The sequence below is a fragment of the Coturnix japonica genome, chromosome Z, assembly GCF_001577835.2.
Source record: "Coturnix japonica isolate 7356 chromosome Z, Coturnix japonica 2.1, whole genome shotgun sequence".
NCBI classification, from domain to species: domain Eukaryota; kingdom Metazoa; phylum Chordata; class Aves; order Galliformes; family Phasianidae; genus Coturnix; species Coturnix japonica.
Genome location: NC_029547.1, coordinates 24,546,352 through 24,562,058, shown reverse-complemented (window position 1 = coordinate 24,562,058; position 15,707 = coordinate 24,546,352). Strand labels below are relative to the sequence as shown.

Here is a 15,707-nt window from a genome sequence, read left to right as displayed (position 1 = left end):
CCCCGTTCCGTCCGGTCCCGCCTGCCTTCAGCCCCCGGGGAAGGGGAAAGGGAGTTCGGCCCCTCTGCCGACGGGAGAGGGTGAGTCGGCAGCTCCCGTCCCCCGCGTCACACCAAGGGAGGGGGGTGGAGGCGGAAGGGTTGGGAGGGGAGAGCGGAGAGTTGCGGGGGAGAAAAAGCCAAACAAACGCGGCTGCGGTGAGGTTAGCTGGCCGTTACTCACCGCGCTGGCCAGCTCGCTGCCTCGAGAGGAGGGCGCAGCGCCGTCTGGCAGAACGGGACACACACACCCTCCCAGCAGACGGGTCGCGCCGCGAGTGAATAAGCGGAGATAAGTAACCGCCGGAGCACGGCGCGACTGACACCGGCGGCAGCAGCGTGAGCGGCTCGGCGGGGCGGGGCGGGGGGCGAGGCGTGGCCCCGGTGCCCGGTCCCTGCTGGGGCTGCCCCTGGGCTGTCCTTCAGCCGGGCACGGTGCTACGAGGGGCAGCGCTGCGGCCGGGCAGCTCGGCGTGCCTGGCATCACAGCCGCGACGTTCACGGCTTTCAGCTGCGCCTTTCTCCCCCGAGACCGCGGGCAGCTTTTGGCCCGGGCTGAAGCTGCTGAAGTTTCAGCTGCGAGGTGTGTGGGCGATGTGCGGGTGGTGGTGGCCATCTCCTAGGATATCTGCCCGCAGAAGAGCCTGGTGGTGGCAGCAGGACACCGGGGCAGGTGCCTCTGGCCCCGTGTCTGTGCCTCCCACGGGGACGCCGCCGGTGCCGTGCCGGGTCCTGCTTGCACTCGCACCCTCTCCGCTGCTGATGCTGCAGTGTCAGCAATTGCGGCCGCGCTCCTGGAGGGTCCAAAGTCATGATGGGCAGCGCGAGCGGGGCAGCGGCGTGAGTACAAGGCGCAAGAGTCGGGTTTCGCAGAAGCCGCAACGTGTGAGGGTGCTGCAGCTGTCAGCAGCACATCGCAAAGCATGCCTTGCGTGGGAGCGCACTGCCGCCAGGTTGTGCTGAGTTTCTCCAACAGCTTCCCGAAGTTTGTAGCGCAGCCTAATGAGAGTAACGCCGCTCCTGGAAAGCTCGTGCTGTTGTGCTGCAGCAGCCACTTGCAGTATAGTACTGCCTTGCTGCCCTCAGCCCTAGAGGAGAAAAGGTTGAGGAGATTCTAATTACTATCGTAAAGACCTGAGAAAGTTTTCGTAGTGGAGTGGTGATAGTGCTGGGTCCCAATTGCACGGGGACATACATCATCCTGTCCCCCTGATAACGGCTGCCCTTCTGGTGATAGTTGCAGCACTAGCAGTGGCTGTGTTCTGTGTTGTGTTTGTACAGCTCCTTGCACAAAGGCATTCCTTACTGTGACTAATCTTCCCAGGAATTACAGTGATGCAAGCAATAAGTAATTAGTATATTTTATTATGCTAGCTCTGAAAAACTCAGTTATGTTTGGAGGATGGTCATCTTACAGTGCTGCAGAGAACTTCCCTGGCTTTTTTATTCCTGGCTTATTGATGCTTTATCCAGAAGGCTTTCTGCTACTCTTGGAGAACCAGAAAACCCTCAGGCTAAACATCCATCCCCTTGCTTTCCTTGGATGACCATCTGTATTTAACAGAAGTGAGGTATCATCAGGGTGCTGCGGTTTGGAAATCAGCCCCCGGTGGTAGTCCAGAAGTACAGGTGTTGTGAAAAGGACATGAGCTGCCAAAACAACGGATGCTCTGTGGGATACCTGCTATTCTCAGCAGTGTGTGGCTTCTGAGATGGCAGATAGCATGGAAGGTCAGAAAGATTCTGTCTAATTTCTGTGAATGGGAGGCTTAAGTTTTGAAGCCATATTATCATCTTTTACTGCAGCTGTCATTCCTAATCTGCATGCTGTCCCAACCTTAATTTCCAGCACTCTGTTCATTTTTTTTTTTTTTTTTTTTAAGTTGAAGCTCCTTCCCTTGGGAAGGATCAGGAAAACTGCAGTTGTTTTGATTGTGAGCCATAGCCAGGTGCCTGTGCAGCACCTGTACAGCTATCATCATACCAGTGCTTCATTTGGTGTGCATGTGCTTTTCAGAAAATGAGTTATTAAGTCAGGGGCTGGCACCTCTGCCTGGGCACATGCTTGTCGCACACAGCTGCAGGGCACAGCAACAACAGGAGCTTCCAGGGTCCTGTTTCTGTAGGCACAGGACTATAGTGAGGCTGAGATGAGACAGCCTGTCATTGATGCTTTCCCCTGGAGTGGTGCTGAGATGGGGCAGGTGTCTGCAGGGAGGCTGATCCTGTTCATGTTACAGTCCTGCAGCACACAGTCCAGGAGCACTAAGGGAGGTGACCATATCAGTTCCCCATGGTGCATGGCAGCCGCTATGGAACTGAAGTAAGGATTCTTCAGCCTTCTTTGTTTTGGGATGGTGCTTGCTACCTGATGCACAAAGTGCCCATGTCTGATAAATGTCACGTGACTGCATGTCTCCTGAGCTAGATTCATTGCCATCTCCTTAAACTACCCTGTGGAGCAGTCTGACTCAGGTCTTACTGGAGTTGAAGAGTTTTTACATCTTACTTCAGTGGGTGAAGTGGTAAACCAGCTTTTTCTAAACTGCACTGAACAGCAGAGTGGCAAACTGTGCAGCTAGCATGTTTTTGTAAATTCTTAGCTTTTCTTTTTGAAGGGTTACTAATCACATTTTCCAGGGATTCAGCCTGACTTAAAGTTTTACTACATGGTTTTCTGAAAGTGGATTTATAAATCATTGTTGTGGATTTTGAGCAACTTTGCTGTCATGTTGTTATTGATATAGGTACAGTCATGAAGCTTTGAGTAATGTCAGCTTAAAAAAAGGAGATTCAGAAGCAATCAACCTAATTATGTATGTTTCCTTTGACATCAGCATGAGTAAGACAGAGCACTGCAGTGTCTCATTGATGGAGAGAAATATGTCACTGAAAGGTGGCAAGTGGTTGTGTTTCTTCGGTACAGCAAAAGAATTCGTCTAGCACAACTGTAATATTCTTTTCTTTGGTATTCTTGTATCATTAATTTATATATGTTTCAGTCTTATTCAGCATTTCAAAGTGTCATGTAAGTCACTATAATTAGGAGCTATTTATAAGGTGAAGGTCAGATAGACTGTTAGAATCTAATTAGCATCCTACTGGTTTTTAGTTTGTTGCTTTTGCTTTAATGCACCTCTAGGTATATCCGATATTTTGGTTTGAATCAGTTTGGCCCTGCCGGCTTTGATATGAAAATGGCATTTTAATGGAAGCGAATACTGAACAAATGAAATCAATGAAAGGGCATTTGTGACCAAATAAATAATACTAAGATTACTGCAAAGCAATCATTTTAAAAGATGGGGAAAGTAACTCTCTCCAAGATGTCTTAATATTTTGTTTGCACATTAAAGGAATGTTATACTTATTCATTACAGAATCAGGAAAATGAAAGTTAATTCTAGAGAAATAACTTGTTTCTGCTTTCATCAAAATGAACAGGAGTTGTATTGAGGGCACTTGCTGACCATTTGGTTCAAATTATATCTTACTGGCTTGAGGGAAGAAATTACAGGCCCAGAGGCCTTTTCTCCAAAGGCGGAAAAACAGCAGTTGACAATGACAGAAGTGAGTCAAAGGCAGAACAGAACTGTCTGCATCATTGTGAAATAAAGTCCAGAGGAGAACAGCAGGGAGACCAACCAGCTTTGACCTGGATTTTACCTAAGCTGGCAGGTGTGTGTAAACTGTGCGTAGTTTTGTTGATAAAACTAAAGGCAATTCTACTAAGTAAAGCTGATGCATTTGCCATGTATTTCTTTGATTATATTAGTACTTTTTTGCAGAACAAGGATTATTGACAAGAATGCTCTTGTTTGTAGCCAATATATAGGGCCATGCTATATTGCCTTGCCAAGTGAAAACAGCTGCCTTTATGTCCTTTCTAGGGAGCTAATCACCTGTGTTATGGCAAGGTACATTCTGCTTTAAAACAAACTGCGAATTTCAGAACATTCAGATCTGCGCCCTGTCCTATTAATTGAAAAGAGTGATTTGGCGCTCAGCTAGGCATGAACAGTTAATAATACTGCATTTAATTTGTTGTATGTGAGTTTTATTGCCTGTGATACACAATAGACAAGGAAGGATAATATCTAGATACATATTTTGTACCATTTTCAGTGTCCGATAAGGGTATCTCTTTCTTGAAAATGTTCAGTCAGAGTGTTGCGTTGCTTTGAATGTAATATGCATTACATCTTTCATTGTCATGACGTTTAACCCTGTAGTTGATATTTTGTGTGATATCTGTGCATGTTTATCGTACCTCTAGCAACAATTTAGATGCCACTTTTACTCTATTCTGAGATTGTGCTATGAATGGCGTTTGGAAAAAGGCATTTTGTGGTTTACCAAGTTTTTTTTTTTGTTGTTGTTGGGTTTTTGGTTGTGTTTTTGTTTGTTTTGTTTTGGTTTTCTGACAGTTCAAGAGAAAACTGGAACATTGTAGAAAGTCAAGAGTTAAGCATAAAAAGTACAACTGATCATAACTTATACTGGCTTCAATGCTGTAACCGTGTGCTGAAGATAGAAATTACAGTTCGGTGATTTGCTGAAAAGAAGTTGTAATGTTTGTTCAAAACCATTAATATATACATGAATGAAAAGCATTATTGAAGCTGAACCTCAGTTTTATTCCTCTCAACTTAAATTTGTGTATCTAAACAAGTTAACCAGGTACTGAATCAATGATTCAATGGACTCTTTGAACATGTACTTAATGTTAAACATAGGAACCTAGTGGAATAAAATTTGGGCATGTACTATTCAATTGAAGTGAGGGCATGATTATTACCCCAATCTGTGCGACCTCTTAGCCTTAGGGATTTGCACTGAGGCAACTTTTTCTACACAATCTTTTAGGCCAGGAAACCTTTTAGATCTAGTTGAGGTGTTCCGGAAATGTTCAGAATGTTAACAAGGGACACGAATCATAGTGAAATGTTGAAGGTAGTGGATGGTTGGACTAGATCTTGGAGATCTTTTCCAACCTTGCTGATTATATAATCAGCACAATTCTATGATTCCACAAATTCTATGATTCTTTGATTATGGTCATTTGTTAAGTCATGCTGAGGAAGATACTCAAACCCTTTACTGGTTTCTCTCTAACAGAAATTGAAGCAACACGAAAACTAAGTAAAAGTGTCTTAGTAGAAAGAGTTCACAAATATTGGCATAACATGAGAGATCATGCTGAAAAATCTGCAACTGAATGATGAATTTCTAAGTTAGAGCACATCCGCAGATTTATGATAGCATCTGGTTTTGTCAGGGACTACAGTTATTGTTTTTGAATCTGCCATGCTGTGCTGCTGTTTAATCCCACCAGAGTTGGAAGAGGCCAGGGGCGTTTCTATGGTTTTGCTTTTCCCCCCTCCATTTTCTGTGTGTAACGTTCTTTAAATGTGAATGTGGCATCTCTTTCCTTTTTTGTCAACAATCTGCCAATAGTGCTGCCCCTGCTGTGTTTGCTTTGCAACGCCCATGTTTAAATTAAACAGACCCAAAAGAGTGACAGGAAACAGGAAAGAATAGCCTGTTCATCAATAGTGACCACAGTCTATAAGGAGTCTTTCAAGTTCTGCTGCATTCTTTCACTTGCTTAGCATTCCACTTCATTTCATGCTTGGTTTAGCCTAATGTGAAGGTAATCTGAACCTATTGCAGACTTTCAGCCTTTTGAAGGGCAGTCCTCTTTGTGTTAAAGCTGTGAAGCTGCGAGTCTTTTGCTTAGCTTTGTTCTTTTTCCCTACCATCCCTGAAACACTTGTCTTTGTTGCTGGTGCCAGAGTTTGTCATAGACTTTGAGCTCTGGCAGACCTCAACTTTTATTTGGTATATTTACTAACAACATCCTGTTTGTTTGTTTTGTTTGTTTTGATTCCTTTTTTTAAACAGACATATTTACTTACTGCATTACTTACTGACTTTGGATTGATGTCAGTCATAGCTTTTGTTCTGTACAAATACTCTTGGATTACATCAACAGCTTATAAATGAACAGGAGGTCATTTGGTATGAGCCACCAGACTATGGGTACTCCTCATGTACCTGTGGGTGTTCAGTGGACTGGAGATTACACTTAATCAGAGTTCATGTAGAAATGCCCTACCCATCTTCAGGTAGCAGCAGCCCAAGCCCAGGTATTGGAAACATGTTCGCCAGTGTACACTCAAAGATAGCTCTTGCAGGGGATGTAGGTCCTCAGAGCTGCATCATTAACAGCACAATTCACCCTCTTGCTCTAAGGCCCAGGATACAAGCAGTTACAAATGGGAAGCCTTTATTACAAGGTCCAGGCCCACAGTCATTGATGACAAAAAATCAGGAATTTGGAAACATATTTTCTCTATCAAGTTCTATATGTGCCTGATCTTATTAATCTATATGATAGAGCTTAGTGATCTCAGCAACAACAACGATATATTAACTGAAAGTGAGGAAATTATATCTATATATTATCTCTATATATCGAGCGTGAGTAGTACCGCATATTGAATGGCGTGAGAGAGAGAGTGAGACGCGGTTCGCACTACGACAAGCCATAGATTTCCAAAGTGCGCTCTACGATGTGTACTTACTGACAACAGCATATATTAAAAGCGTTCGCACTATCCCAGCATAACTGCTTGTATCTCTGGGCCTTTAGACATGCAGGGTAATTTGTGCTGTTAATCGAATGCAGCCATTCTCTAGGAACCTATTCATCCTCCTAGCAATGAGCTTTTATCTTTGAGTGTACACTGCCAGAACATTGTTTCTCAATATGGCTTGGCTGCTGCTATCTTCTAAGATAGGCGATTTCTAGCATGAAATCTGATTAATTATTCCAGTCCACTGTTAATCTTTATCTCACTAGTATCATTTGAGGAGTACACGCATGAGTTGGTGGCTCATACCTATATACCTCTTCTGCGTTAGCTAATCGCCAGTGTGATGATATCCAGAGTATATTGTACGAGAGATACAAACTATGACTGACATCAATCCAAAGTCAGTAAGTAATGCAGTAAGTAAATATGTCTGTTTAAAAAAGAATGCAAAACAAACAAACAAACAAACAGATGTTGTAGTAAATATCACCAAATAAAAAAGTGAGGGGTCTGCCCAGAGCTCAAAGCTCTATGACAACTCTGGCACCAAGCAACAAAGTACAAGTGTTTCAGGGATGGTCAGGGAAAAAGAACAAAGCTAAGCAAAGACTCGCAGCTTCACAGCTTTAACACAAAAGAGAACTGCCCCTTCAAAAGCTGAAGTCTGCAATAAGGTCAGATACCTTCACATTAGCTAAACCAGCCATGAAATGAAGTGAATGCTAAGCAAGTGAAAGAATGCAGCCAGAACTGAAAAGACTCCCTTATAGACTGTGGTCACTATGATGAACAGGCTATCTTTCCTTTTCCTGTCACCTCTTTGGTCTGTTAATTAAAATGGCGTTGCAAAGCAAACACAGCAGGGCAGCACTATGCAGATGTTGACAAAAAAGGAAAGAGATGCCAATTCACATTCTAAAGAACGTACACACAAGAAAATGGAGAGGGAAAAGCAAAACCATAGAAACGCCCCTGGCCCTCCCAACTCTGGTGGGGATTAACCAGCAAGCACAGCATGGCAGTATTCAAAAACATAACTGTAGTCCCTGCAAAACCAGACTGCTATCATAAATCTGCGGATGTGCTCTAACTTAGACATCATCATTCAGTTGCAGATTTTCAAGATGATCCTCTAATTTATGCCAATAATTTTGCAACTCTTTCTACTAAGACACTTTTATTTAGTTTTCCTGTTGCTTCATTCTTAGAAGAGAAAACCAGTAAAGGGTTTGAGTGATCTCCTCAGCCATGACTTAACAAATGACATAATCAAAGAATCATAGAATTGTGGAATCAATGAATTGTGCTGATTATATAATCAGCAAGGTTGGAAAAAGATCTCCAAGATCTAGTCCAACCATCCACCTACCATCAACATTTCACTATGATTCGTGTCCCTTTGTAAAACATCTGAACATTTCCGGAACACCTCAACTAGATCTAAAAGTTTCCTGGCCTAAAAAGATTTGTAGAAAAAAGTTGCCCTCAGTGCAAATCACTAGGCTAAGATGTCGCACAGATTGGGTAATATCAGCCCTAACTCAATTGAATAGTACATGCCCAAATTTATCCACTAGGTTCCTATGTTTAACATTAAGTACATGTTCAAGTAGTCCATTGAATCATTGATTCAGTACCTGGTTAACTTGTTTAGATACACAAATTAAGTTGATAGGAATAAAACTGAGGTTCAGCTTCAATAATGCTTTTCATTCATGTATATATTATGGTTTGAACCAAACATTACAACTTCTTTTCAGCAAATCACTGAACTGTAATTTCTATCTTCAGCACACGGTTACCAGCATTGAAGCCAGTAAAGTTATGATCAGTGTATTTATGTTAAACTCTTGACTTTCTACAATGTTCCAGTTTTCTCTATGAACTGTCAAAACAAAACAAACAAACAAAAAACACAACCAAAACCCAACCAACCAAACAAAAAAAAAAAACTGTAACACCAAACATGCCTTTTCCAAAACGCCATTCATAGCACATCTCCAGAATAGAGTAAAAGTCATCTAAATGATTGTAGAGGTAGATAAACATGCACAGATACTCACACAAAATACACTACAGGTTAAACTCATTGACAATGAAAGATGTATGCATATTACATTCAAAGGCAAAAGCAACACTCTGACTGACATTTTCAAGAAGAGATACCCTATCGACACTGAAATGGTTACAAAATATGTATTCTAGATATTATCCTTCCTTGTTATATTTGTGTATCACAGCAATAAAACTCACATACACAAATTAAATGCAGTATTATTAACTGTCATGCCTAGCTGAAGCGCAAATCACTCTTTTCAATTCAACTAAGGACAGGCAGATCTGAATGTTCTGAAATTCTCAGTTTGTTTTAAAAGCAGAATGTACCTTGCCATAACACAGGTGATTAGCTCCCTAGAAAAGGACACATAAAGGCAGCTGTTTCACTGGCAAGGCAATATAGCATGGCCCTATATATTGGCTACAAACAAAGAGCATTCTTGTCAATAATCCTTGTCTGCAAAAAGTACTAATATAATCAAAGAAATACATGGCAATGCATCAGCTTTACTTAGTAGAATTGCCTTTAGTTTTATCACACAAAACTACGCACAGTTTACACACACCTGCCAGCTTAGGTAAAATCCAGGTCAAAGCTGGTGGTCTCCCTGCTGTTCTCCTCTGGACTTTATTTCACAATGATGCAGACAGTTCTGTTCTGTCTTTGACTCACTTCTGTCATTGTCAACTGCTGTTTTCCGCCTTTGGAGAAAAGGCCTCTGGCCTGTAATTTCTTCCCTCAAGCCAGTAAGATATAATTTGAACGCAAATGTCAGCAAGTGCCCTCAATACAACTCCTGTTCATTTTTGATGAAAGCAGAAACAAGTTATTTCTCTAGAATTAACTTTCATTTTCCTGATTCTGTATGAATAAGTATAACATTCCTTTAATGTGCAAACAAAATATTAAGACATCTTGAGAGAGAGTTACTTTCCCATCTTTTAAAATGATTGCTTTGCAGTAATCTTAGTATTATTTATTTGGTCACAAATGCCCTTCATTGATTTCATTTGTTCAGTATTCGCTTCCATTAAAATGCCATTTTCATATCAAAGCCGGCAGGGCCAAACTGATTCAAACCAAAATATCGGATATACCTAGAGGTGCATTAAAGCAAAAGCAACAAACTAAAAACCAGTAGGATGCTAATTAGATTCTAACAGTCTATCTGACCTTCACCTTATAAATAGCTCCTAATTATAGTGACTTACATGACACTTTGAAATGCTGAATAAGACTGAAACATATATAAATTAATGATACAAGTAATACCAAAGAAAGAATATTACAGTTGTGCTAGACGAATTTCTTTGCTGTACCGAAGAAACACAACCACTTGCCACCTTCAGTGACATATTTCTCTCCATCAATGAGACACTGCAGTGCTCTGTCTTACTCATGCTGATGTCAAAGGAAACATACATAATTAGGTTGATTGCTTCTGAATCTCCTTTTTTTAAGCTGACATTACTCAAAGCTTCATGACTGTACCTATATCAATAACAACATGACAGCAAAGTTGCTCAAAATCCACAACAATGATTTATAAATCCACTTTCAGAAAACCATGTAGTAAAACTTTAAGTCAGGCTGAATCCCTGGAAAATGTGATTAGTAACCTTCAAAAAGAAAAGCTAAGAATTTACAAAAACATGCTAGCTGCACAGTTTGCCACTCTGCTGTTCAGTGCAGTTTAGAAAAAGCTGGTTTACCACTTCACCCACTGAAGTAAGATGTAAAAACTCTTCAACTCCAGTAAGACCTGAGTCAGACTGCTCCACAGGTAGTTTTAAGAGATGGCAATGAATCTAGCTCAGGAGACATGCAGTCACGTGACATTTATCAGACATGGGCATTTGTGCATCAGGTAGCAAGCACATCCCAAAACAAAGAAGGCTGAAGAATCCTTACTTCAGTTCCATAGCGGCTGCCATGCACCATGGGGAACTGATATGGTCACCTCCCTTAGTGCTCCTGGACTGTGTGCTGCAGGACTGTAACATGAAACAGGATCAGCCTCCCTGCAGACACCTGCCCCATCTCAGCACCACTCCAGGGGAAAGCATCAATGACAGGCTGTCTCATTCTCAGCCTCAACATAGTCCTGTGCCTACAGAAACAGGACCCTGGAAGCTCCTGTTGTTGCTGTGCCCTGCAGCTGTGTGCGACAAGCATGTGCCCAGCAGAGTGCCAGCCCTGACTATAATACTCATTTTCTGAAAGCACATGCACACCAAATGAAGCACTGGTATGATGATAGCTGTACAGGTGCTGCACAGGCACCTGGCTATGCTCACAATCAAAACAACTGCAGTTTTCCTGATCCTTCCCAAGGGAAGGAGCTTCAACTTAAAAAAAAAAAAAAAAATGAACAGAGTGCTGGAAATTAAGGTTGGGACAGCATGCAGATTAGGAATGACAGCTGCAGTAAAAGATATAAATGGCTTCAAAACTTAAGCCTCCCATTCACAGAAATTAGACAGAATCTTTCTGACCTTTCCATAGCTACTGCCATCTCAGAAGCCACCACTGCTGAGAATAGCAGTATCCCACAGAGCATCCGTTGTTTTGGCAGCTCATGTCCTTTTCACAACACCTGTACTTCTGGACTACCACCGGGGGCTGATTTCAAACCGCAGCACCCTGATATACCTCACTTCTGTTAAATACAGATGGTCATCCAAGGAAAGCAAGGGGATGGATGTTTAGCTGAGGGTTTTCTGGTTCTCCAAGAGTAGCAGAAAGCCTTCTGGATAAAGCATCAATAAGCCAGGAATAAAAAAGCCAGGGAGTTCTCTGCAGCACTGTAAGATGACCATCCTCCAAACATAACTGAGTTTTTCAGAGCTAGCATAATAAAATATACTAATTACTTATTGCTTGCATCACTGTAATTCCTGGAAGATTAGTCACAGTAAGGAATGCCTTTGTGCAGGACTGTACACAAACACAACACAGAACAACAGCCACTGCTAGTGCTGCAACTATCACCAGAAGGCAGCCGTTATCAGGGGGACAGGATGATGTATGTCCCGTGCAATTGGGACCAGCACTATCACCACTTCACTACGAAAACTTTCTCAGGTCTTTACGATAGTAATTAGAATCTCCTCAACCTTTTCTCCTCTAGGCTGAGGGCAGCAAAGGCAGTACTATACTGCAAGTGGCTGCTGCAGCACACAGCACGAGCTTTCCAGGGGCGTTACTCTCATTAGGCTGCGCTACAAACTTCGGGAAGCTGTTGGAGAAACTCAGCACAACCTGGCGGCAGTGCGCTCCCGCAAGCAATGCTTTGCGATGTGCTGCTGACAGCTGCAGCACCCTCACACGTGCGGCTTCTGCGAAACCCGACTCCCTTGTACTCACCGCGCTGCCCCGCTCGCGCTGCCCATCATGACTTTGGACCCTCCAGGAGCGCGGCGCGAATTTGCTGACACTAGCAGCATCAGCAGCGGAGAGGGTGCGAGTAGCAAGCAGGACCCGGCACGGCACCGGCGGCGTCCCGTGGGAGGCACAGACACGGGGCCAGAGGCACCTGCCCCGGTTCCTGCTGCCACCACCAGGCTCTTCTGCGGGCAGATATCCTGGAGATGGCACCACCACCCGCACAATCGCCCACACACCGTCTCACCGCAGCTGAAACTTCAGCAGCTTCAGCCCGGGCCAAAAGCTGCCCGCGGTCTCTCGGGGAGAAAGGCGCAGCTGAAAGCCGTGAAGTCGCGCGGCTGTGATGCCAGGCACGCCGAGCTGCCGCCCCGCGCCCCTCGCACCGGCCCGCTGAAGAAAGGCACGCCCGAGGACGGCCACGGCCTACAGGTACGCGCGGGCAGCCCAGAGGGCCAGCCGCCCGCCACCGCATGCCAGCAGTGCCCGCCCCGCCGAGCCTACTCACGCTGCTGCTGCCGGTTCAGTCGCGCCGTGCTCCGGCGGTTACTTATCTCCGCTTATTCACTATCGCGGCGCGACCCCGTCTGCTGGGGGAGGGTGGTGTGTGTCCCGTTCTGCCAGACGGCGCTGCGCCCTCCTCTCGAGGCAGCGAGCTGGCCAGCGCGGTGAGTAACGGCCAAGCAAACCTCACGCAGCACCCGCGTTTGTTTGGCTTTTTCTCCCCCCGCAACTCTCCGCTCTCCCCTCCAACCCTTCCCGCCTCACCCCCCTCCCTTGGTGTGACGCGGGGGACGGGAGCTGCCGACTCACCCTCTCTCCGGTCGGCAGAGGGGCCGAACTCCCTTTCCCCTCCCCGGGCTGAAGGCAGGCGGGACCGAGAACGGGGAGCGGAGCGGTCGCGCACGCCTCGCCGCGCTCACCTCCCGCCTCCCCGCAGGCAGCGCGGAACCCCGGCGCCATGCCGTCATGTGCCCGCCGTCCCGATGTTAACACCCTTGCCCGTGCTGCGCGGGGGTGGCTCTTCTAGGGCTGGAGGGGCACTGCAGAGGATGAGAGCATTGGGGGTGGCACGGCGGGGTCCGTGGGCTGCGTGGGGATTTAAAGGACTAACGCGCGAACTGTTAACGGACGCTGTAAGGGGAGGGGGAAGAGTGCTGGCAACCTTGCTGCGAGGTGCAGGAGTGGCCAGTGTAAGCGATGTGAAGGAGGTGAGGAAAGGGAACAGTGCCTCTGGGGTGGGAAGAAGTCAGGGGGTTAGATGCTTGGTGTGCTTTCCTGGGCGATTTTTAGAAGTGTGGTGTGAAGGCAGAGGTTGTTCTCTCCCATAAGTGGCGTCTTCTGTAACCACAGGTTTACCAGAGGTCGGACTAGCAGTGGGATAAAAAAAAAAACTATAGGAAGGATACTGAGGCAGTTCTGCTGCTTGGTTGCTCACTCAGGAAGCGGCTCCCAGGGTTACACACAGACCCTTGTGCTGGCCCCAGGAAGCATCTTTCGCAAATGAGAGAGGTGGCCACGAGTCAGAACTTTTGGTGTTGTCAATGGATCAGTTTTTCTTAACTGCTGTAACTGGGTACTTGGAAGCATAACTGGGGTGGAGATAAGCAGCTGGAGAGCTGGGCTCAGAGTTACCTGATGACCAGGGCTTGTGGTGGGATGCCTGCCAGCAGAGGTGTCCCAGAGCAGGATACCTACCTGTGTGCATGGCACCAGAGAGGTGCAGCAGCCCTAGGCCTTCCAAGCAAAGCAGAATCAGTTCAGAACCTAGTTAGATGTTAACCCAACTTCTCCAATCCTGGCAAGTGGCACTGTGGCTGCCCTGATCGCATCTTTGCAAGGAGAAGGGGAGTTGGTGCTCCTGCCAGCTTGTCTGCAAGAAGCTGTAAGCTGCAGGCATGGGGCAGGTTTGTCAGGGTGCACCATTTCATCACGCTGCCCCAAGTCCAGCCTTGAAATCTTCTGAGATAAAGATCTTGCCATTTACTCATTTCATACAGCGATACTGTTTTTGCAGTCTCTTACTTCTAAGTGCATGGATGCTTAGGCAGTGATTGAGTTATGTTTAAAATAAAATAAATTGTCACAAGAGTTAACTAGATCAATCTATGTCTGTGATAGGGGGCAGTAGGCCCATGGCCCCTGACCCAAAAATGGGAAGATAAAAGGGGTAGGGAGAATGGAACAGGACTCCAAGAAACAATGGAGAAGCGGCAACAATTTAAGGAGGAAAACTTATTTTAATTAACTTTGGTATTGGAATGCAAGATAACACAATATAATACAATCTAATTGAAAATTGAGGCTAATAAATCAAGTAAAATAAGAGAGAGAGAGAGGTTTCCAAAGACTGAGAAATCCTACTTTGAAACTGAAGGTGCCCCAGCTTGGGAGCACACCCACACCTGCTGCCAGCAGTGAGAGAGAGAGCCAGCATCTCTTCTGTGACGATTTTTCCTTCTGAAACCATGAGGGTCTTCCAGGATGTGTGGTCTTCTCTGTGCTCCACAATGAAGTTAAGCTGTGGAATACCAAAGCAAAAACAAACAGGACATAAATACATGTAGCATATTACAGACTATCATAAAATGCAAGTATTTGTAAGTGTGCCTGACTTTAAGGAGCATATTAAAAGCATTAACAAATGAAGAAAGGGTCTTTATCAAATGAAATGGCTGATTTATTTGTGAGCTAAGTAAATTAAAAACATCCCATTTTGTTTACTGTCTCTCAGTACTGTGTAGCCCAGAACTTCTCATGCAATTACATTTTAGCAGGATCTCATCATTGAATATCTCAGGGGTTAGCCCTGAAATGGTATTGAATCTACTGTAATGATACTGTAATAATACTCACATTGCAAATGAGCAGTATGGGTTTATCCAACCCAATAATAATAAATAAATTGAAAGACATCTGCAAAATGTGTACTCTAGTTCAGAAGTACCCAAACAGCTAAATTGTTTTGTTTTTTTTTTTTAAATTTCCTTAAGTAACCACTGAGGGTGTTGTCTGAAAACAAATCCAACATCCATAAAAAAATCTTTATCCATTATTGAGTTATTTCTATCTGTAGGAGGTAAATTGTCAATTCTTCAGTTAAATAAATTGATGATCTAGCTGCATACTACTTTGTGAAACACATGTTCTAAAACACAAGGGGTCTGCATCCATTACATGCAGGAAGAGGGAGTTTTTGCTGTTGTCATTGAGACCACTGAGAATGATGTTGAGCGGGAAGAAAAGTGGCAGAGTAGATCTCACAATACCAAAACTAACATTAGGCACTGCAGTTCAAATTCTTCCTTAGTTTTTGCAGAGTTGAAGATGTTTTCATATGCACCCATACTCATTCCATAACAGGAAATGTCTTTCTTGAAGATTAAAGAGGTTAATTCATTACTCTGTCAAAAACTTGTGCATTTTATTAACATCAAAACTAACTTGTTTCCAATTGCAGTTTTTCTCCACTCTAGCTTAATCCTGTATCCAATGGAGATAATGAATTGAAAAGTGCAATTCAGATACATGAAAGTTCACATTGGAATTCCCTGCCCTCGTGCTATCACCCAGCCAGACCAAACTGGTATTTCCTGAGGTAATGAAAACTGTTCTTGCCACTTTAAG

General features: G+C 44.4%; 1 protein-coding gene across 1 annotated transcript in view; it reads left to right on the top strand.

The window, feature by feature from the left end:
• The first annotated feature begins 394 nt into the window (after positions 1-394).
• Positions 395-15,707, top strand: part of GLIS3 (GLIS family zinc finger 3) — a 47,249-nt gene continuing 31,936 nt past the window's right edge. Inside the window, exon 1 of the mRNA XM_015848919.2 lies at positions 395-621. The gene's annotated coding sequence lies outside the window, so the exon portion shown is untranslated. The remainder of the gene's footprint in view (positions 622-15,707) is intronic.